General features: G+C 37.6%; 1 pseudogene; it reads left to right on the top strand.

Annotated features, from left to right (window-relative positions):
• The first annotated feature begins 1,148 nt into the window (after positions 1–1,148).
• Positions 1,149–19,247, top strand: LOC131254913 ((+)-pulegone reductase-like; annotated as a pseudogene).
• Positions 19,248–24,144: the final 4,897 nt, after the last annotated feature.

Here is a 24,144-nt window from a genome sequence, read left to right as displayed (position 1 = left end):
CGAACATGCGGCCCCAGAAGTCCTCCTTCGGCAACATGAGCACTGCCACCTATAGCAAAAGCAGACTGCAAAATAGGGCCGATACCGCACTGCTCACACCATGAGTTATACTCCCACGCTAGATCAATAAAGGCGTTGACATCAAAACCTTCCAGTGCAGCAGTCAACTCTTGCTCGGGAACCGACCTCCAATCGGATGGACCAGATAGTGGACTAAGTGGAACTAGCAGGTGGCCAGTCAACTGCCAGAAGAACCTCTCTCCAAGATACCACTTCGTTACGCGAGGATCTTCTAAGATGCGGTGCCGTCACGAAGCTTGAAAAGCCTCCTGAGCTGCAAGAGTAAGCGCCGCGTTTGACCGGAAATACGGTCTAGAATGGAACTGCAAAGAATGAAGAAATTAGGGACAAAAGACAAACAAGAAGCAGATAACGCAATGAACACAGGGCAATTACTCACATCATCAGGGACGAGGGCATCGACATTCGACCTCTACGTGAGATCAGAAAACATGCGCGTATGGCTGCAATTGTCCTTATACCACAACATCAGGCATGGAAAAGGAGGTGAATGGTCGATCAAAGTGGGTGTCAGGTGGGGGAAATGGTCAAAAAAGCAAACCTGCATGAGGCTGCAATTAGAAATTGTAATCAATTATCCAAAGGAAAAGAATGCAAGATTTGAAGGATAACTCAATGACCGGATAAAAACTAGTCAAAGACCTGCTGATGCAGCGACTGGCTTTGTCCAGCCCTTCATACAAGTGGGCAAGGAGGGCCACATTCCAATTAAATGGCGTGGGGAAAGTGATGTCCGCCATAAGGGTCAATAGACGAGAACTCACCAGCTCGTTCCCTTGACAGAAAATCATCGCCCCCATAGTATACAATATCAAGGTGCGAGCCTTCACAATGGCTGCAGCCTCTGTCTCAGGAATACGGCGGACAAAGTTCGAGGACAACCAAAGCAGCCTGAACCGATGGCCAGAGAAGTCCGAAGGATCCGGCATCATCCCGAGCAGACTCATCCAATCATCATCAGAAGGTACTAGAAGATCCTCCTCAAATGGAATAGATCTCTCGTCATATCTAAGGCCCAGCTGCATATAGATGTCATATGGGGTGATCCTCCACTCCCCAAAGGGTAAATGGAAAGTATGAGTCTCGATGTGCCACCGATCTGTCAAAGTAGACAAAAGAGACATGTTCGTCTTGCTCAGACGAACCCGGAACAGGCTAGCAAAGGGAGTACGTTCCAATACATCAAAGAAAAGAGGCTGAGGATCATGAAACCAATATGGCTAGTGGGTCCTAACTCCACGCCCCCTCAAGATCGCAGGAGCACCACCTTCCTGAGCCACATCAGACAGGTGTCGGCCCTCTTGGGGTACAAAACAGGGATCGACCGATTGGTGAGAAGGGCTGGCCTCCTTCCTAACACGGCGAGGTATGCTGCACCAGCAAGGTTCACAGGTAAGTATCCTTCTTACCACAAAGTCAAAAGCCCAAGTCAAAGCCCTAGAGGCCCACATTTCAAAGCTCACAAGACCCATAAGTTCAAAGTCCCAGAGGCCTATATTTCAAAGCCCACAAGGCCCACAGTCCAAAGCCCAGAGGCCCACATTTCAAAGCCTCAAAGACTCAAATTTCAAATCCCATAAGCCCCACAAGTTCAAAGCCCCAGAGGCCCACATTTCAAAGTCCCAGAGACCCACATTCTAAAGCTCACAAGGCCCATAAGTTCAAAGCCCCAGAGGCCCATATTTCAAAGCCCACAAGGCCCACAGTCCAAAGCCCAGAGGCCCACATTTCAAAGCCCACAAGGCCCACAAGTTCAAAGCCCCATGAGTAATGCCCCATTAATTCATTAGTGGAGGCCACCTGGCTATCCGATCCAGATTGCAGTAAAAATTGAACGACGACGCCCTCCTGTGAGATTGAACGGATGTTTCAAAAATCTCAAAAATATCTCCAATAAAAAACCGCTAACCCCACTAGCTCATTAGTGGATGCAACGCGGCTGTTTACTTGTGCAAATAAAAACCGAACGACGACGCCCACCCACGAGATCGAACGAATATTTTCCAAAATAAAAAAATATATATTTCAAATAAAATCTCTAATGAGTTTAGTTCCAAAGAGATTAGCCTTCAAACAAAGTTTTCAAAAAAAAATGCATACGGCGCGCAGTACACTGAGGAATCTTCTATATTCTCTAGTTGCGATCAGTGCAAATAGCTAAATAAGATTCGATCTCTTCCGTTTTCCCTAGAGGATGATCGAATTCATACATGATATATGTACGATTGACCCGATCTCTATATCTGGACAGTCATACAAATGCTAGTAGAAATGAGTGGATCCATCTCTGGGAAGAATAATCAAACTCAAAGTGACAACAATCCATTATAACCAAAGTATCAGAATCAGAAGACTGCATGGCAAAGGATTACTTACACATACTTAGTTCGGGATGTTCTCAAAATTTGATCAAGTCCAAGTTGGCGTAGTGAGTTCCCCGTAAGGCCACACCAACGCGCAGGGCAGCTAACCACTTTAATGATCAAATGGATCAAATACTCCTATGGTGATTACGTAGCAAAGGGATGACAAACCAAACGTACGGGAATCCTTGTAAAGCCGCACCAACGGGCAGGGACAATCACAACGTTTTCCTCAGCCCTCATGATATGTGTAAGTCATCTTTTTCCCAAACAGTCAGCTGACAATGATACAATGGCAGGCAACAGATTCGAATCACTATCCTTTCTGATCAGAAGGGTGGGGTGTCCACTCGCTTCGACCTTCGGTTACTCACAACCTCGGCCAAATAGGGGCATCTGTAGGCACCCCACCCAGGCTAACATCTTGAAAAGGCAAGGACAATCCGGACCATGATCGATAACCCAAACCCTTAACCCTAATCAAAACCGTAATCCAAACCTAAAGCCCAAAACCCCACAACCTAACTTAAAACCCATTAGAGCCAGATTAACATGAAAACCCACCTATTCGAACCCAACAGCCCGAAAGAAGATTATCGAATGAACCAGTGCACCAAACGAGGATCACATGCTCGACCCCGGCCTAGGCGGTAGTTTGACTACCGCCGGCGGTACTCCAATTACCGCCGTTTGCGGGACGCTTGTGTCCTTCGAGCAATAGTTGGCCCAACGTTCGAAAGTCAACTTTCTTTTAGAATTAACACCCCATCCGACCTTATTTACTCTTTTACCGACCTCACGAGCTAATGAGAGTATGCCACGTGGCATCTCTCTCTTCTCAACCACTCATAACTTGTCACATTAACTTTTACCCCTCATAAACCCTACATTTACCATAAGACCATTGGAGAAGGCTATAAATAACCCTCTCCTCTTCTCATTTCAACAACAAGTCCCACTTTCTAAGTGAGAGAGAGAGAGGGAGAGAAGAAGAGAGTGAGAGTGAGGGTGAGAGAGAGCTCCCAAGCCTCCAAGATCAGATTTTTCTAGCCATCTCTTAGCCTCCTCCTAACTTTCTCAATCTCAAGTTTAGCCCGGATTGATCATGGTTTGGTCCATGTTTTAGTCTACTCAAGTTCAAGCCAAAGATCCATTCATCTCATATTCAAGCATTCATCATGACATTTATTCCCTTCTCAACCCCCCTGGTCCTCTAAATTGCTAGTGAACGTATGCTCTATGACTTGCCGTACATCGGATCTTATCACATCAGAAACTCCTAATAGTCTAGTCCACTTTTCTTATCTCTTTGTATAAGCATCATCACATTCGCCTTCTAGACACACCGTTAGACGTATGCTCTATGGCTTACCGAAATCTTGGATCTTGCCGCATCAGAAATCTGCGTGTATACCTAGTTCTATTTTGACCACAACATCCATCATCCCTTGAGATTATTTTTCCATACCAAGTAGAGACCGTACGTTTGTAGGGGTAGAGAGGGTGCCTAACACCTTCCCTCTTTATAACTGAGGTCCCTTACCTAAAATCCCGGATCGTAGACCAGGAGTCCATCTAAGGTAGGAGAATCTTCGAATTTCTCTAAACCTTACATATTTCGTAGGTTCTAGCCAACTACGGGATTTTGAGATTAATTGGCTAGTGGCGACTCCAATATCCACAAATCAGCCTACTAATTCCCACCTATCACACTCTAAAAACATTTAAATCCACGTGGGCGCCGATTTCCAGTATTCACACTCGCTAAGGACATAAACACTCTTGAACAGATGTATCAAGTAGTATTAGAGGTCAAGCAATACCTCAAAGCATTTGTGGGAAGGCGGTTTGAGTCTCATGATTCTGGCGCTAAGGCTAACCCTTCCGGAGATAAGCCCAACACTGGATTTCAACACAAACCTTCCAGTGGTTTTCAATCGAGGCCTAAATATGATAAGGGTAAAGAGGTTGTCGGGTCTAGTTCACACAAAAGTGAAGCAACTAGATGTTTTAGATGTCAGGGGTTTGGTCACTTTTTTTACCAGTGTGGCACAAAAAAGGGCACCAAGTTGTTCCTTATTGAGTGACAAGTAGAAATAGTGCCCCCAGAAAGTGACGGTGAGGAGGAAGAATATGAACCAGCAGAAACCACGCAAAAATGAGGCAACTAGGTGTTTTTGATGTTAGGGGTTTGGTCACTTTGCCCACCAGTGTGGCACGAAAGAGGGCACCAAGGTGTTCCTTATTGAGGAGCAAGTAGAAGTAGTCCCCCCATACAGTGATGGTGAGGAGGAAGAATATAAACCAACAGAAACCCCTAATGATGAGGAAAAGGGAGCGCAAGAGTCCGCGACCCTTGTAGTTGTGCGTTGTGCCTTTGCATAAGCAAATAATACTGACGATTGGCGCCACAACACGATCTCCGATACTTACACAAAATGTGGTTATAAGAGCTGCAAGATGATCGTGGATAGCGATAGTTATATCAACGTGGCATCAACTGGCACTGTGAACCATCTGGACTTGAAGCTTGAAGCCTATCCTCAACCCTATAGAGTGTCTTGGGTTGATGAAACTTCAATTCCAGTCTCGCACCGTTGTGTTGTTTCTATTTAGTTTAGATCATATATAAATACACACTTTGGTGTGTTGTTCGTATTCAGTTTGGGACATGTAAACCTAGGAAGCTTACTGATCTTGTCCTTATGTCCCTGTCCCATAGGCCATCAGAGTCTGCAGAGTCCTTCGCACATCACATTTATTCATTGCATCAAGAAATCAGGCAAAAGATCAATACTAGCAATGAACATTACAAAATTTCTATAGACCAATATAAACAATTTAAGGAATTCAATGTAGGGGACTTTGTGATGGTCCGCATCAAGCCAGAGTGGTACCCTCAAAGAACCGTTCGTAAATTACATACACGTAGCGTTGGACTGTTCAAAATTATAAAACAAAATGGTCTCAATGCATATGTGGTAGATCTTCCACCTTCCATAGGAATTAGTTTCACATTCAATGTGGATGATCTAATTACATTTTATGCGACCACTGATACATTGTCTAGCTTTTCACCAAACCAACCTGATTTTTCAGACCTTTCCTTTAATCCATGGCTTCTTCCCGAGCATCTTCCCAGCTTCTACCTCCCATGCCTACCCTTCCCACACATAGAGAGGAGATAGGAGATATTCTGGACCATTAGATAGTATCGATGTTGGACGTGGGTTTCAAAAGTTCCTGGTCAAGTGGAAGTCACGCCTAGCTTCAGATAGTACGTGGCTCACTGAGGAGGAGCTTCAAAGACTTGATCCTGACATTTTGGAGCAGTTTAGGAGTTTTGTTTCGCCAGTGGCGAAACTTTCGCAGTCGGGGAGAGTTGATGGGGACATCTCACGCACGCCCCCCTTACACACGGACGCAAGTAAGAGGAAGGTCCCACCATCGATCTAGATTGATGACGACGTTCAGGGAGGGCCTCATAGTTAGAGGACTGTATTTTGGTTCCTTAGAGTGGACTCAATCGTCATGTAGATCCCACTATTGGATCTCATGATCGTGGCTCACTACTCAAGATGATCTAGTACTTTGAGTTTTGCTTATTATTATTATTAGGAATATCATAGACGGTTTAGATTGCTTTAATTAGTTATTATTTTTGTTACTTTGTCTCTAAGTAATATAGTGCGCACATGGCGCAACTTTTGGAGTATACGTTTTCTTATAAATAGGCAACCCCTTGTAGGTTTTTTTCATTTAAGATTATGAATAAAATTCTGCGTTTTCTTACTTCTCTAATTTTTTGAGTTGTAGAAATCCAATTGGGTACGAAACTCTCTCTTCTTCGAAGGGCTAACTACCGTAGTGCGAAGCCGCACCCATCTCAAATCCCACAGCCATCCACGCTTCAAATCCATCATCTTTTGCAGCCGATCCCTCCTCTACATCAGATTTGCAAAACCAGGCCCTGCGGGATGGCTGAAACTTCGGGAGAGCACCACGCACAGACCGGACACTGGATCATCTTAAAATTGGGTCCACCCCTGGCCAACTAGACCCAAGCTTGCTATTTTTGGGTTTGTGGGCCCCACACACGTGTGGGCAGGATCCCACGCACGTGCGTCTGGGCCCTGCTAATGTCCCCATGCATCGTACATCTCGGGTTCATCTCTCTCCTCTATCTCACTCATCTCTCGTCTTATTTCCCTAATCCTAACCCTATGTTATCCTAAATCTCAAGTTCTATTCCTCTTTTACAACCCTAGGGTTTCCCGAATTGAAACATGTGAATCCCTTGGATTGGAGAAATAATCATTTGAATGTGTAGATGAATCTACTCTACTTTGATCATTGTTTGGGTTATAATTTTAATTGATCCAGCCTTAGCATGTGTAGGCTTGGACCCTTGTGGATTTTCCTTGTTGAATGTTTGACTTTATATGGGATGTGGAATTTTTGTGATTGTTTTTAAATTTGTATGATCTTAAGCCGAAACTTTTGCATATCATATTTAATTTCCATGTCCTGCATCACTAAGTGCATGGCAGAGGGGCACTTGGTACTCTGCACTTGACATAGAAGTGTAGGGTAGTCGAAAAGGAGAAATTTAGGCTTATGACAATTTGGAGTTGATCCAGACAAGCTCTAGGGAACTATTTGATGTGTGTAGGCCCGTTTTGGAGAGTAATGAACTCCATATCAACAACCACGTGGACAAGACCCGCTACAAGATCCACATTGGACTTAATCTATGGTTCCTATTTGTACTTGATTATACCTCACTGCATAATCCATTTGATGAACACACACGTGATAATAATTTAAAATGCCATCACAATCACACAATTAAAATAATCAATTAATAATTCATGCATGGGAGCAAGTAAATACGGGAGGTAGTTGATAGATCAGGAGTTGGTATGGGGTCATGCAGGCCCACCAAGCTCCCTACGGAGCCGGACTGATTTACTAAATAAGCCGTGAATTCAAAACCAATCTTGACTCTTAATCAGTCAAGATCTGTTTAGCCTATGGCATGTCCTAAAATTAAATTATTCAGCTCAGATATCATTGCACAGCTCAACCCGTTTACTCTTTATAGAATGTGCTTTAATTCAGAACAATCCATGGATAGCATACTGGTCTGAGAGATTTGGCTCTGTACAACTTGTAAAAGTGGTGACTCCAACTCAGTACTGAACGAGTTGGTCCGAGTTGCTAAGTATGCCCTGTTGGTCTAAAGACTTGAATATTAACCTCAAGGCTCAAGCATAAAATGCTTTCAATGAGATGTGGTAATCATCTATAGATAAATAGATCAACCAAAATGAAAAAGTGAGCCTCATTTTCTTCCTTAAATCTAATACAAATGTATTTCTTTTCGTTTTTTTGCCTGTTTTTTTATTTACTTTTTCTGTGTGACTTTGCTTTGTGTGCAGGCTTTACGTGCATTTGGTGTTGGGAGAATTATTAGCTCCAAGGATGCAAATTACGAGAATGGGGACTTGGTTTCCCAATCCTTTCTTCCCTGTTGCCGAGTATTGTGTGATTGGGTCGGTTTTTCTTCGCAAAATTGATATCAAGGATGGTATTTCTTTGCTTGATTATCTAAGTGTCCTCGGTAAGATCAGCTCCCCAGACTGAATAGATAGTGTTATAATCCTCCTTGCTGACACACTTTATGTCATGTTACTGCTTCTCTAGCTTCTCTAATGATGATTAACACTTGCATTTTAAAGAGTAGAAACGGCTGTAGAGTTTTAAGAAATGAATTCAATGAACTGGTCAAAAGACAGTCTTCTTGGAGACAGATAAATCCAGCCTAGTCCAATTTAAGATGAAAGTCTTGTCCATTAATCAGGCATCCATTCCATTATATCTAGCCCAAGTGCATTCATTTAGGAGTATTTATTATTTATGATTCATGGCTTTGGGTCCATGTTTCAAGTGGAAAGGAAAGATTTCACCAAGAAATTACATGTGCAAATTTTTTTTACATGGTTTACAAACTGAGCTTTGCTACACCTACAAGTGTAAAAGGCAGCTTATAGGCAGCTTTTGTTCACCATTCCCATGGTTATGGCATTAGAATCAAGTCAGTCCACTAATCGGATAAGCCTTGCAGTTCAAGGAATAAATATATGGCTGGAAGTTTGTTAGCCGTGTAACAGTTTCTAACATCATGGCCCACCTGATCAGTGTCTCCCCACTGGGAGCCAGTTGCTAAGACAGCACTAATTTGAACCATCGATGTTCTTGAACCAGAACAACTAAGCTATCATCCAATAAAAAGATTCAAGTGATGATCTTGTCTTGTGATGTTTGGAGATGAACGTGATCCATTGAATATTTTATTTTTAAGGTTGTAAATTCATCTGCACATGGAGATGTCCAAGTCATTCATTTAGAACAAGTTTCTTAAGGTTGTAAATCAGGCCACTGCACTCATTCAGCAATGCCTTGGGTTAACCCATCTTGGTGGACATGGAGTGGATTCGAGATTTTTGAATTATGATCCATATCATATGGCTGTTGGTCCCCAGCAGACAATGAATAGGCCTTTTTGGAAAATCACAAGTATTGGATGATTGTAATCAAGTGACATCAAGTCAATTAGAGATGACTCACTCGGAGCAATCAAATGGACTTTCCATTTTTCAAACATAGTTTTTGAACAGGCTGGAGTCCTGGCTGAACTTGGGCCCACCATAGATCTTCACACCTAAAGTCTGAATTTGGTTTGATAGTTGACTACTCTTATGTCATTTTTTTTTTTTACATGGACAGGAATTCCTGGATTTACAGCTTGGGTGGGAATGCAAGTGGTCGGAGATCCAAAAGCAGAAGAGAGTGTTTTTATTTCAGCAGCAGCTGGAGCAGTTGGAATGTTTGCTGGCCAATTGGCGAAACTCAAAGGCTGCAGAGTTGTTGGAAGCACTGGAACAGATGAAAAGGTATTTAATAACAAAAGAAATAAATGGGTAACTCGCCCACCACCTGGAATGTGGTTCGAAAGGTTGCAACGAAATCTACAGACATGGCAGTTGCCCTATTTCAACCTTGCAAAAAAGGCCGTTTACTAAGTTAAATTTGAATCCAAAGTTAGAATTAACTATTCTTAGCAAGTTTTGCAGTTGTCATTTCTTTACATGTTATAAGGTTTTTAACTTCATTGCTTGCACCAGTTATTTATTTTGAGAATTTGATTAAGATTTTACGATCTATATAATTTTTACCATTTTTCGGAATTTTCTATTTTTGCAAAACTTGTCTGGTTTGGTTGAGTTAGGGTTTTGGGCATGAGTTGCCTTTGCAAGGTCATGATATGTGCTATGCAAGAACATTCAATTCAATAAAAAATATCATCTAGTTCTTGTTTAGAGTTCTCTAATTTGGTTACTTGCTAAGGAAGATATAATGATCTCTTCTCTTCTCTTTGTGCACCACTACGCTATTACATATTAGAGTGAGATTCTTCCTTGGATTAATGGTCTTTAATAGCAGAATGGGCGGCAGCAACCTGATGGATGGTGCTCCAGAGACAATTAGAGAAATAAAATTTTCTCTCTTCTTTTCTCTTCACTTCTCTCTCTCTCTCTCTCTCTCTCTCTCTCTCTCTCTCTCTCTCTCTCTCTAATGGCCAGCTTCTCACTGAAGTAGAGAGGCCCATCGAATTATATAGAGATCACTGAGAAGAAGGCGAAGCTTGTAGCGCACAAGCTTAAGGGATGAACTTCAACATGGTGGGAACAACTCCCATGAATGGGACAATCGGAAAGTGATGGTACGAACTGGCATGGTACAGGATGTAAGGTATTAAAAAATGGTTACGTTTACGCAATACGTAGGTATAATGAGGGGAGGGGAGTACATAGCAATTCAGGGCACATAACAGGCAGAAAATGTTTTTTTTTTCTCCTTCTTCTTTAAGATCCACTCTTTTATACCTTAAATTTCACTCTTTTTTTCTCTTAAAAATAAAAAAATAAAAATAAAAAGAAGATGAAGAAGAAGAAGAATAAGAAGAAGAAAAGACTCCTAACGTGTTCTGAAGCCAAATTCGACTATTCTTGTGCTATAATACATTTTCCTATATAAATATATATATAATTTCGGATTTATTTTTCATAACTATTGAAAAAAAATGACGAGTAGGTTTTCTTTTTCTAATCTGATGCTTTATGGTTCTGATACAAGTAGAATTGTTGATTCTACAATAACATGCAATAGATCAGTTTCAACAATGCATTTTTCTTCTTTCTTTTTAATCTCGAATGTATTTTTCATGATTATTGAAAAGTTGAAAAAATAAGAAAAGTAGTTTTTTTTTTTTTTTTTTCTTTTGATTTCCATGTCTTGTGGTTCTAACACATAGAATTGTTGAATCTACAATAACATGCAATAGATCAGTCCCAACAATGCATTTTCCTTCTTCTTTTTTTTTTCTTTTTTTTTTTTTCAGATGGATTTTTCATGATTATTGAAAAATTCGAAAAAAAAAAAGAAAAAAAAAAAGAAAAAAAAAAAGAAAAGAAAAAGAAAAGAAAAGTAGGTGCTTTTTCCTAATTTGATGATTTATGATTTTAGTACATGTATAATGGTTGAATCTACAATAACATGCAATAGGTCAGTTCCAATAATGCATTTTCTTTTTCTTTTTTAATTTTGGATGTATTTTCATAATTATTGAAAGAGTAAAAAAAAAACAATTTGAAAAGTAGGTTTTTTTTTTTTTTCCTAATTTGATTCTTCATGATTCTAATATATGTACAATGGTTGAATCTAATAACGGGCAATAAATCATCGCCAACCATGCATTTTCCTAATTTATATATTTTTATTTTAAGTTTTTCAAGGTCATTGAAAAATCCTAAAAAAATATGAGAAGTATTTAAAAAAAAAAAAATTTAATTCGACGCTTCATGGTTCTAATGCATGTACACTCGTTGAATCTACAATAATAATTAATAGATTAGTTCCAACGATGCATTTTCCTTTTTCTATTCTTTAATTTCGGATATATTTTCCATGTTCATTAAAAAATTCCAAAAAAAATATTGAAAGTTGGTTTTTTTTTTTTTTTTGCCCTCCTACTTTGATGTTCCATGGTTCTAATACATGTACAATGAGTGAATCTACAATAACAAGCAATAGATCAGTTCCAACCATGCATTTTCCTTTTTCTATTCTTTGATTTTGTATATATTTTTCATGATCATTGAAAATTTCTAAAATCATGAGAAGTATGTTTTTTTTTTTTTCCTTCTTCTTCTTTTTGTTCTTCTTCTTCTAATTCTATGCATTATGGTTTAATACATGTACAATGGTTGAATCTACAATAACATGCAATAGATCAGTTCCAACATTGCATTTTCCTATTTTTATTTTTGAAAATTTTCTTGTAATTTTCATGATTATTGAAAAATTCCCAAAAAAAAAGTTGGTTTTTTCTAATTGAATGCTTTATGGTTCTAATACATGTACAATGGTTAAATCTACAATAACATGCATTAGATCGGTTCCAACAATGCATTTTTCTTTTTCCCTTTTTTTGTTTTATGTATTTTTCCTAGTTATTGAAATTCAGAAAAAAAATAAAAATAAAATTGAAGACTAATAAATTAGAAAAAAAATCAGAAGACAGTTTTTTTTTTTTTTTTTAATTGATGCTTTATGGTTTTAATACGTGTATAATTGTTGAATCTACAATCAGTTGGAACTTCAACTAATGAAAATTTCTAATATGTGTTTAATTTCAATCTGTTTATGAGTTGAACCAATGCAACAAATGCATAGCAATTCAGGGCACATTACAGCGTGCCTTTAACCAAAAAGAGACAACGTGTTCCTATGGAATAAGATGTACATAAACCCATCGCATTTAATGAACTGGTGCAACGAGACATCATTTGTGCCATGTATCATGAAGATCCGATAATTCCACCACCGTTCATGTGGGTAGGTAGATTGAGATCCACACAGGTTGATAAACCCCATAAATGGTCTGATTAGATTGATGTCAAAGTTCAATGGTTTGATTTTGGATGATATTAATCATGACCAATAGTGTAATTAGGCCAAAGTTAAATATAAATAGTCTGACTAGATCAATAGTCCGATTGGGTTGAAGATCAATGGGTTGGAATCTCTCTTATTTTTATTACTCACATGACAATTACAAAAAGGAGGCTTATTTTTATTCTCCTATATAGTTATGGTTGTGTGCCTAATGTTCACCAATTTATTTGATCTTCAATGAATTAAGTCACTATGGTCTGAAAATTTTGTTGAAATGCATGATTTGTAGGTAAAGCTTCTAAAGGATGAGTTTGGGTATGATGATGCTTTCAATTACAAAAAGGAGACTGATTTTGATGCTGCCTTGAAGAAGTAAGTTACCCTTCAACCATCTAGCCTATTTTAGATATGCAAAAGAACCAAGGTGAAATGTTGGTTGTGGCACCATGTAGCAGGCCAAACGTGTTACTCCCAGTGGGTTGGCCCCACTTTATTAGCTCTAGGTATACAAATGGGTCAGTAAGTCAGGCTGAAACGTTTGGCATTACCCTGAGTTTTGAATCTGCCTAATGTTTGGTTTACGGCCTAAAATCATCTGGCAAAATGGAGGATGGAGTGGAGTTCAATCCAGGTCCATGGAAAAGTAGTTAGTCAATCATGAGGGATATATTTTTATCCTTTTGATCTAGATTATAGTAATGTTTCACAACCTTTTCATAAAATATGCTTACCATTCCACATTACTTTGATAATCTAGACAATATAAATCATGGACCTATTGTCAATGTGTGTGTGTGTGTGTGTGTGTGTGTCTATATATATATATAATCATATTAATTGGACCACTTTTACTATCATGACTAGCCATCTTATTCTTATTTTGTTTTTAACCATAAAAATTGATAGCCACCACCAATGGAATGATTTGGAACATTCATCATGTGAAAACTCAATTGTAATTTCTAATTTGAACCCATACCTGACCCATGTAATAACTAATAACTAGGGGTCAGGTCTCCGCCCTCTATACCCAAACCCAACCCATAAGGTAAATGGGTGATCTATTTTTTACTTGGACCTGATGCAAACATAGTCTAAATTTTAATGGGTTGGATATGGGTCCAAAAGCCTAATCTGAGTTATAAATGGATCAGATCAGGGACCCCTATTGATGAGACCTGTTCCAACCCCTTTGCATCCCATAGTAGGATAGAGATTTTTGATTATTATTATTATCATTTTTTGAACTTTTAGAAGCTGTAGGACTCATTTCTTGTACCCGGACAGTACAAAAACTCAAGATGACTCTGAGGAAACTCAACATGACTAGATGTCCAGCCTAATTGGGTCAACCCGAAGGCTTGGAGGAAACTCAACATGATTTGCTTACCAGTTCCCAATTAATTAATTGGTTGAATTTTTATTTTTATTTTAGGAATAGGTATTTGAAAGAGTTTCTTATGCATAAATTATACAAAATAGCAAAGTTAAACAACTGAATAGCGCTCAGGTGCCTCAGCTAAGAGCCTTCACTCTCTTTGTAGAGGTTGTGTGGGCAATAACGATCTATGCTGCATGGTTGACTATGTGTGGAGCCCATCCTAATGTGGGTAGCATCCAAAACATTCATTATATTTTCCCTTTGATGTTAGGCCCTAGCCCCAAAAATCAGCCCAATTTAAAACTCTGGTGGGCCACACCATAAGGAATAACTTAAAATCAAATAGAAAAACCTCTAAAATTACATGGTGTGGCCTTCATGAGTTTTAGAATAGCCTAATTATTTGCTTGTCCCTTCTTCTTGGTGAGGTGCACATGACGGACATGTTAGCTCTCTCTTTTCTTTTCTATTTTTTTTTTCTTTTTTCTTTTTTTTTTTTTGTTGAAATGTGTTAGAATATAGAAGTTTTGAAAATTCAAATTTTAGATTTTAACCTTTGAGATTTATTAAGCTTCTAATCGAAAGTACTTGTGTCACCAACTTGATGAATGGGTTGGCCTAATTTTTGCTGCCTGCACTAATCAATCTGCATGGTAGCAAAACATTGGTGCAGTTCGATGGTGGAAAAAAAGTTGGGATATTTACAGTTACCAATGTATTAATCACCAAATTACAGTTATAACTTAAGAGGTTTTAACTACTTTCTTTTTTCCTGAATTTGTTAAAGGGTCAACGAAGTAAATCCATTTAAACGAACGAAAAGCATTTTTAATAAAACCTAACTCGGTTTTTATTACAATCTAACTATTCTCACTCATCGGGCGCCTTATAGAGATTGAATACTTGGTCACAGGCACACATGCCAAAGTGGCATGTGTTCAAGATCCAGGCCATGTCGGGCTCAATGTGAACATGCCCTGTCCCTAAAGCCATTAGGTGGGCCATGCCTGTATTTTTAATATGGGATTTAGTGATCTTCTTCTAACCATCCCTTTTCTTGATATGAATGTGGCCCCCTGATGAGTAGATTGGCCTGACTTAGGAATCCTAGCATGTTCATGATAAGATGCAAGAATAAACTAAAAAATAAATAAATTTAAAAATAAAAATAAATTTCCAACTGGATAGGGATCAATGAGATAGGGATTGTGATTTGATTGGATGATATTTTCTATTTCTTACTATCTTTGAGAGATCTCAAATGTTGGGATAAATCCTAATTAGTTTTCCACATGTTTAGTTTTCATAGCAAGGATTCCTTTTTATAAACTATTTAAGTTTGTTGTGCACTAAAAGCTAGATTCCCTTGAAGAGGATAAAACACTCATTCCTGCTCCTTGAGCAAAGACCATATCAACTGGTATCATAGAATGAATTTTTGGATGCCCAAACCCACCACGAAAGTTCAGTAGGTAGAGCCAATGGAAATCAAGGTCAAAAAGTTACAAGAACAAGTAGAACAACATTTCAGATTGTTTACCTTTAATATGATTAGTTGGCATCATTACTGATCAAGGATGCAGGAGATGGGATCAATGGTCGAGATGCAATGAACAAATATGGTGGATATCTCACAGTATGCCCAATGAAAGATAGTGTGGTACCTATTCAAGAAAGGTATAAATTTCTTGACTTTCCAAAGTTTGATGGTGAAGATTCAAGTAGTTGGGATTTTCGTGTTGAATACTTTTTAAGTTTCTGAACATACCAAAGGATTAGAAGGTTCTACATGCATCCTTCCATTCCGAAGGAGATGTTGTATAGTGGTATTAATGGTCGGAGAAAATACAACCAACCTTGCTATTAGCTGAGTTCGTGAAGCCCTTTTGCATCAGTTTTGGACCAAACTAAATATGAAGGTTTTGATGCCACACTCTCCAAATTACAATAGATGGGAACCATTTGTAACTAGCAAACTAATTTCAAGTGGCTTGTAAATCGAGTTGGAGGGATGAAAAGGGCTCTTGTGGATTGCTTCATTGGAGGGCTAAGGGATGATATCGGAGTTGAGGTTTGAATGCTTCAACCTACTACTTTTCTGGCCACAATTGGGTTGGTGCACATGCAGGAATGAAAACTCCAATGGCTTCATCACATAAATATGACTCAAACAACACCCAATACTCTAATGATACCTAAAGTAGGAGAGACTCCTAGAAGAAAATGTCATGGGCAGAGATGAAGTCATTGCTGGCATACGGTCATATGTTACAATTGTAATGAAAAGTTTTTGGCAAGCTATCCCAGCAAGTCACAATAATTGTTCCTAATAGATGGTGATACCAAAGAGGAGATCTTGAGGGACGATGTTCTTCAAAGGGGGTAAAATAGCAAGGTCAAATAATCTTTTATATATATATATATATAAAATGAAATCCCAACTGAATAGGAATTAGATTAGACTGGGTGATATTTTATATTAATTGCCATGGATAAATCCTTTGGGATATCCAAATCTTCAATGGATCTTATGGTTTATTTTATTTTATTTTATTTTATATATATATATATATATATATATATATATATATTTAGTTGTTATCAAATAAAAAGAAGCAAAGAATAATTCACATTAACCATTAACACTAGGAGGTAGATCTCCTTTAAAGAGTATCAAGCACTCATTTCTACTCCTAGAGAAAGGACTGTATCAGTTCACAGTGTGCTACTGTCATTCTCACAGCAATATGAAATGTTTGAGTAATAAATGCTTTGGTATGCTTGTACAATCTTATTTTGTACGTGTGTTTTAAACTTTTCACTGGTAAGAATCCAAAATCAATTGGAAATTCTGAACAAGGTATCCCGTATCGCTATCGGTTGGCGTAATGGTACCTTCCGATACCGATGTGGATACGGGGGTGTAACAGCGATACAGGGCGTAACGGCCCATAATGGTGCAAAAATTTTTTTGCCAAAAAAATATGAAAAAATATGGATTAAATCCGAAATATTTTAAACATTCCAAATATGCATTCATTTATAAATTGAAACATGTTTATGGTGGTGTAACGGTCCACTCTTTGGTGAGAAGTTGTATCGGACTATCTGATGAATTTATGAACCAGATAACCTGAATTTGTCTACAAAATTATATATTTAATGTTTTAACTATCTACTATCAATGATAAATATATTAGAATGAATGTAATATAAAAATATCTTACATGTGTAGGTGTTTGCAATTATTTTTGAGGAATTTCTGGAATATATCTGTGGCTGTGACTGTGATTCCTGTTTATGACCTGTCATTCTCTATGATCAACATATCATATTTTACCATTAAAATAGCAAAACATTCAATAAAAAATGATTTTTCGATTTTTTTTTTTTAAAGGCCAAAAATAGTTTGTAAATAGAAAAAAATTAAAAAAAAATATAAAATGAAAGCAACAATCAGTAAAGTACATATTAACATGTTCTACCATGATTAACACATCATATTCTACCATTAAAATAGTAAAAAATTTAATAAAAATTGATTTTTTGAATTTTTTTAAAAAGGAACGAAAATAGTGCATAAATAGAAAAAATTATAAAAATATATAAAATGATATCAACAATCTATAAAATACACATTAAAATGTTCTACTATGATTAACATATCATATTCTATCATTAAAACAACAAAATATTTTATAAAAATTGATTTTTTGAATTTTTTAAAAAAGGCCCAAAAATAGTGCATAAATAGAAAAAAATTACAAAAAAATAAAACGATATCAACAATCTGTAAAATGGACATTAATATATTCTATTATGATTAACACATCATATTCTATCATTAAAACAATAAAAAATTTAATAAAAAGTATAAATATCTATTTTTGATGAATTTCTGAAAAATGGCCTACGGAGCTTTGAATAAGAAAATCTTTAATATAAGTTGTTTTTATCTGAAATTTCAAGCTAAGATTGGTCGAAAATATCAATAGAATGATTTAAGAAGGGTTTGGAAGAAAGAAGTTTCAAAAAAAAGTGAAAAAACGGACCTTAAAAAGCTATAAAAAAAGGTGACCGTTTTTTGACCGTCACACCCCGTAACGGCTGTTACGGCTATAACATTAGTGGAGTGCCCATTACGGCCCCGTATCGCATAGCGGACACGGCCGTTACCGATACGTAACAGCCAATACGCTCGTATCGGTTACGATACAGGACACCCTGATCCTGAATTAAAGAAATTTCCTCAAAAATTTTGGTAGCATTTGCATATTATTTTGATATTCTGTTATAGTTTTCCCCTTAACCTTCTAAACGTTTTGAAATTTACCGATATTTTCCTACTGGTATCGATATTTACTTCGACAATGTTGGTGGTAGGATGTTGGAAGCTGTCCTTAATAATGTCAACAAAAGAGCTCGGATTTCACTCTGTGGAATGATATCTGAATACAACAAGGTGAGTTGCATTTCAATTAATGTTACTAGTAACAAACACTCAAAAACTTATCAAACTTTCATAGAAATTGGGCTCAAAAATCCAAATCCAATGCACGCGGATCTCAGAAATACTTAGGCATTTAATGAGGGAAATGATATCACACGTTTGAAAGTCTGGGAGTTCCTATGTTGTCGAGCTGTGTGCTGCCCACCATGACATGTTTGCGCTATCATCAGATGGCACAGATGCGCCACATGTGGTCCAAAGCATCTTCCCCATGTGGGTCCAGTCAATCATATAACAGAGATGTATATGTAGTCCACCATACGAGTGGCATACATTTATGTCAATCTGGAGTGTGGACAGAGCGTTGCCTAACATCCAGTAGGAACAGTATTTTTAACCAACCATTTTAGGCTACACTCCGTCCACAATGCGCCCTATTTTTTGGATGGCCTGGATTGGCATGTATTGTATGCATGAAAGCATGACAGATTGACAAATTCCATTGCACTATTATTTTGATCATACAAGGTGTGGAGTGATCGGGAAGGTGTTCGAAATTTACTAAATATGGTAGGCAAAGAGGTGAGAATGGAGGGGTTTATGATAGCCTCTTATCTTCATCGATGGGGAGATTTTACTACGGAGATGGAAGAATACATAAAGCAAGGGAAGTTGAGATGCAAGAACCAGATATACAATGGCATAGACAGCTTTTTGGAGAGCTTCAAATCGTTGTTCACCAGTTCCAACCTTGGAAAAGTAGTTATTCAAGTCAACAAATAGATGGACCCATACATGTTCTGCTGTGTGAGGGCACTCTAATTCCTCTTAATACTTACATAAGGTGGTGTCTCTAGGGGCGTGTTTGGTTGCTGGATTTTATACTGGTCGACTATAGAACTTCCTGGTTTTAATTAAAAAATAAAAAATAAAAATCCAAGTTTGGTTTGCACTTGTAGTAGCAATGTTTTTCTTACCTGTCTTATAAGTTTTCTGTTTAAGAATTAGTCTTTTCAGCACTTATATTCAAGTCTAGAAGTCTAATAGTCTCTTCTCAAAAATTCACTTTAATGATTACTCAAAAGATGAGGCTGTCCTTATTAGCCCTTCCATGAAAACATTTCAGTCCATATGTGATTATTTCTGTTTTGCTGTACCTAAACATATATGTATTGGCTGTATCTATAATGACATTGAAATAAAATTGCATATGTGACATGCAAGCATTGTAGTATGGCAGAGTATCGAATTACTGACTTCCTTCAAAACAAACAAAGGAATAATGTATTATAATGGAATCCAGTCCATCTAAACATCAAGCTGTGCTTCCAGTGCAACCAACCGTTAAATGGAACGCCCCAGAAATCAGGCTGATCCAAAACTTACATAAGCTGCATCATAAGAAACATTGTGAAAATATGCCCAAACCTCCAAAGACAAGTGGTGTAGCTCACCTGTGTTGGGATATCCCTTCATCTTGGTTAGGAACATATTTTGAAAGAGTTGGATATCATATATAACACACCACAGTAGGCCCCATACACAACATGTTTCTTTCTTCTTCATTTTTTCTATGGTTAGCCTCCTTCCACATTGTTTCTTGTTTTGTGGCCCACCATAGATATGGATTAGGCCAATGTAGGGTCACTTTGATGGAGTGAGTTTAACATAAATATGATGGGCATCACAAATCTAATGTCATTTATCCACTCACTGCATCTGTTGATGACTTGGTCTGTATCATCCCAGCCGAACCAATATAGACGTTTCATTGGTGATTCAGGCCAAGCTGCTGACAGCTGAGACCCTTCCATTCTGAGGCAATGTGGGATGGCTAATCACGATGCAGCCACATGTGAGGGAAAAAGAAGAAGATTAGTTTAGAGGAAGCTGAAGACCCTCTTCACATGCAGACAGCTGCTTCTTTGAATGAATTGAACGGTTCCATATTTGGGACCATCCATACAGGGGGCACCTTGACGCACCACTGTTAAGTTGGGAAATTTCCCTTATTTCTTGCATCGAAAGAGGAAATGTCCTCTTATAAAAGAAACAAAACGTACATTCATCAATGTCTTAATTTAAGATTAGTTGTACAAGGCTAGTTACAAATCCTATAATCTAATTAAGATCAATTTATAAATTTTATATATTTACAATGTGAAACCCCCCTCAAGTTGGAGAGTGAGTATTAAGAACACTCAAGTTGGAGCTCAACTGTTGGAAATATTCCATCACCATCATTTTGGTAAATAAATTGGGGATTTGGAATCTTGATGGAACATAAGACAGTTGATGAATAAAACTGGATTTGATCTTTTTACAAACAAGGTGACAATCAAGCTCAATGTGGTTTGTACATTCATGAAAGACTAGATTGTTAGTAATGTGAAGACCGACTTGATTGTCACAAAAAATAGAAGTTGGCTGAAAATTGCAAACTTCAAGATTGTGAAGGAAATAGATATGCCAAGTTAGTTCACAACTGGTAGTAGCCATGGAGCGATATTTTACTTCGGCCGAGGATCAAGAAACAATGGTTTACTCTTTTATTGTCCACCAGAAAGGAGAATTGCCAAGAAAAGTGTAATAACCAATTAGAGAGCAGCTGGTAATAGGACAACTAGCCCAATCAAAATCACAATAGCCTCTCGACATAAGAGAACTGGAAAATGACATAAGTAAACCTTGGCTCGGAGATCCTTTCATAAAGCAGAGAACACAAAGTGCGGCACCCCAATACATCTCAGGTGAATTGACTAGGATTTTACGGAATATACAATATCCAGCCGAGTAATAGTAAGATAGATAAGACATCCAACCAATCGACAATATGAAATCGAAACAGTGAGAAGATCCCCTTCTACATCCATGAGTTTGAAGTTTGATCCATACGCAAGTTTGTAGGACGGACACCAAGTAAACCAACATAGGATGAGATATCAAGAGTGTATTTTCGTTGGCTTAGGTAAATGGTCGATGGGAGTGAGAAACTTCAATTTTCAAGTAGTAATTGAACGGTCTGAGGTCTTTAATATGAAATTGATGTTGTAAGGTCTTTAAAATAGAGATGACTTTGTCGTTGCTCCCAATCACAAGGACGTTGTCCACATAAACTAAAACAACAGTAAAAGTGGTACCATGATGCCGAGAAAGAAAGAGTAATCCACATGAACTAAGGGCCCGTTTGGATTTGTGAAAAGCGTGAGAAACAAAATTGTATTTCCAAAGAAACCTTGTTTTCAAGAAAATGTGGGAAAGGAAACAGTGTTTATCATGTTTGTTTATCACCAATATTTTCTTAAGAAAATCGAGGTTTGTTTCCAAATCATACATTTGGCAAAATAAAATTCTCTTGAGAAATTATTTTGGTACCATGTGGTGCCTATGTATCCAGCAGTAGGATATGGAATTAACAATTAATATTTCCTTTGTAATATGGAAATATTTATTGGAGGGGCGAAGGGTATCTGATGAACAGTTTAGATGGAACGTACTAGACATAAACTGATCATGTTCATCTTGCCCCTATAGTTTCTTGTGGTGTGGCCCACCTAAATTTCAGATCGGGTTAGTTTTTGTCCCAGCGCCTAACATTGCAGGACAATCCCGATGGACGGAGTGGATTTGACAAAGAGAATATGGTGGCCCCATTTGAAACTAAGATAAAGAAAGTTACCATGCCCCTATTTTTTATAAAATTGGGATGATGACTTCAAACGTGAGTTATTTCATACTCTCGCGGGCTTGATACAAAGGAACTTAGAAATTGTGTGTTGAACTCATTAACTTAAATTAAGTCGATTAGACTGTGGAAGTCGTTGTCTCCAAGTCACTTGGTGAAAGTTAGATTGGTTGAATAATCTTAACCATTGATTCATGGACACTCATCTGTTGAAATAGGACCGTTGAATATTTTTCATTTTTAACCATCGGATAGATTTCCACCAATCCATTAGGAAGATGGTCATGAAACTAGGTTCATGATATATCTAAACTAAAATCAATAATTTGTACAATTTATTTTAAATTACTATATTTCTTGCATGTAAATTCTAAATGCATGTGTATCATCTATATACTTTGTCAGAGCATCAAACCCTTTTTCAATGACAAGTGGATGCCAAAATGCCCATTGACGTTGCTTGTAGCAGCGTCTCTACTAATCGGTGCTCTGTGAGGCCCGCCACGGTGTATGTGTTTTATCCACGCCATCCATCCATTTTTACAGATCATTTTATGGCATGTGCTCAAAAATGATGCATATCCAAATCTCAGATGGACCATACCACAAGAAAATTGGTGATGGAATGCTCACCATTAAAAACTTCTTGGGAGCCACAAAAGTTTTGGATCAAGCTGATATCCATGTTTTCCCTTCATTCAGATTTGTGTGACTAGGTTGGATGGCAAGTAAACATTACAGTGGGCCCTAGGAAGTTTTTAATGGTTTATGTTCAATCGCCATTGTTTTCCTGTGATGGGTTCCTCCTGAGATTTGGATTCGGCTTTTTTTTTTTTTTTTTTGGCTCATGTCGTAAAATGGTCAGAAAAAAATGGATGCATGGTGTGGATAAAATACATAAATCATGGTGGTGCACACAAAGCACGGACAATAGCAAGTTAGTTTAGCAGTCAGTCTGCGTCTAACAGAATGTTCGCAAGGAGAAGAGGTGAGAAAGTAAACCCACTTTCCGAAGGGGTGAGTCAGAAAATAAAAGGCTGATTTTTAGGAAAATTTAACTGAGTAGAAAATTAGATTTCCCTCTGTTTTCAGTGTTTATAGACAATGGAGAGAGGGTTTCTCTTGCCTTTCCCATTGTTTCATTGGATCCAAATATGTACCTTTCACTTTGTAAGGCTATAGAGAATTTAACGAATCATTTTCTAGAGGGCTGTTTGAGTCCTTAAAGAGGTTTATATATATATATATATATATATATATATATATATATATATATATTTATTTATTTATTTAAAGTTAGTTAACAAATTAACACGAGACTCTCGTCATTGAGAAAAATCCGATGGTAGAGACATTAACCTCCTCATCTAAGTGTTGGGATGGAAAAGGTTCGAAAATATTTTAAGTAATGTGATGGTGTCAACTTATGTAACACCCCGGAAAATTTACCATACTCAATCCTAACTCATAAGCCCAATTAATTACCCTTAAGAAGCTATAGACTATGGTTGATCACTTAAATCTTGGGTTTAGCCTCGTGATCTGATCATCTAAAGTCCAGATCTAGACGATTGACGGTCAATTAATTAAGATAACCATAACATAATGAAAACCTACATAAAACCAAGATAAATGAGGATCATATCTTAATTATTTTGTATATATAAATCAAATTGACTTAATCACTCTTTCAGCTTAAGAATCAATGATTTAGGGTAATTATGGCTGAATCACCATTTATGTTAATCGCGTAAAGGCCAAATGATGAACCTAGCTAATCCAGGCCTAACCCATCATGCACAAGAAATCCTGTTATTTGAATCATTCTATAAATTACCGGATTAACCAAACAAGTTTTAAACCACTCATTAGTAGACTACTGAACTTGAAGCTATGAAAGACATTCATCTTAACAAGCTCAATGTCCTACGCGAAACACATAGTTGAGATTGCATGCCGAATCATTTAACTTAGACCCGCAAGTGAGCATATGAGATGTGAGTTTCCTAAAAATTACCAAAAAGGTAAGTTGATTGCTCTCAACTGAACTTATCCGATATTGAGGCATTTGGACCATTAGTTTGTGATCAAATTATGGACACTAACCTTAATTACCATTCTACAAATATCCATATAATTACAACCCTGGTTGATGATCGACAAT

Source organism: Magnolia sinica, chromosome 9, assembly GCF_029962835.1.
Source record: "Magnolia sinica isolate HGM2019 chromosome 9, MsV1, whole genome shotgun sequence".
In the NCBI taxonomy this organism is placed as follows: domain Eukaryota; kingdom Viridiplantae; phylum Streptophyta; class Magnoliopsida; order Magnoliales; family Magnoliaceae; genus Magnolia; species Magnolia sinica.
The sequence above is the reverse complement of the archived record's forward strand: the minus strand, read 5'-3'. Positions and strand labels throughout refer to the sequence as shown.